The sequence below is a fragment of the Triticum aestivum genome, chromosome 3B (genome assembly GCF_018294505.1).
Source record: "Triticum aestivum cultivar Chinese Spring chromosome 3B, IWGSC CS RefSeq v2.1, whole genome shotgun sequence".
In the NCBI taxonomy this organism is placed as follows: Eukaryota; Viridiplantae; Streptophyta; class Magnoliopsida; order Poales; family Poaceae; genus Triticum; species Triticum aestivum.
Genome location: NC_057801.1, coordinates 707194179 through 707194947, shown reverse-complemented (window position 1 = coordinate 707194947; position 769 = coordinate 707194179).

Genomic DNA, 769 nt, shown 5'->3' with positions numbered 1-769 from the left:
CATCCCTTGGCAACTTGGGTTACGTCGGTACCTGTACGCTTAGCTTATTCGGTGTGTCCTGAGAACGAGATACGTGCGAATTGGGATTGTCGACACATCGGGCGGTCTTGCTGGTCTTGTTTTACCATTGTCGAAATGTCTTGTAAACCGGGATTCCGAGACTGATCGGGTCTTCCCTGGAGAAGGAATATCCTTCGTTGACCATGAGAGCTTGTGATGGGCTAAGTTGGGACACCCCTGCAGGGTTTTAAACTTTTGAGAGCCGTGCCCGGGGTTATGTGGCAGATGGGAATTTGTTAATATCCGGTTGTGGATAACTTGACACCTGATTCGAATTAAAATGCATCAACTGTGTGTGTAGCCGTGATGGTCTCTTTTTAGCGGAGTCCAAAAAGTTAACATGGTTTTGAGTTATGTTTGACGTAAGTAGGAGTTCAGGATCACCTCTTGATCATTGCTAGCTTCACGACCGTTCCGTTTGCTCTCTTCTCGCTCTTATTTGCGTATGTTAGCCACCATATCATGCTTAGTTGCTGCTGCAACCTCACCACTTTACCCCTTCCTTACCCATTAAGCTTTGCTAGTCTTGATACCCATGGTAATGGGATTGCTGAGTCCTCGTGGCTCAGAGATTACTACAACAACAGTTGCAGCTACAGGTTATGCAATGATCTTGACGCGAGAGCGATGTTTGCTTGTTTTGGAGTTCTTCTTCTGCTTCTTCTTTGATCAGGGGATAGGTTCCAGGTCGGCAGCCTGGGCTAGCAGG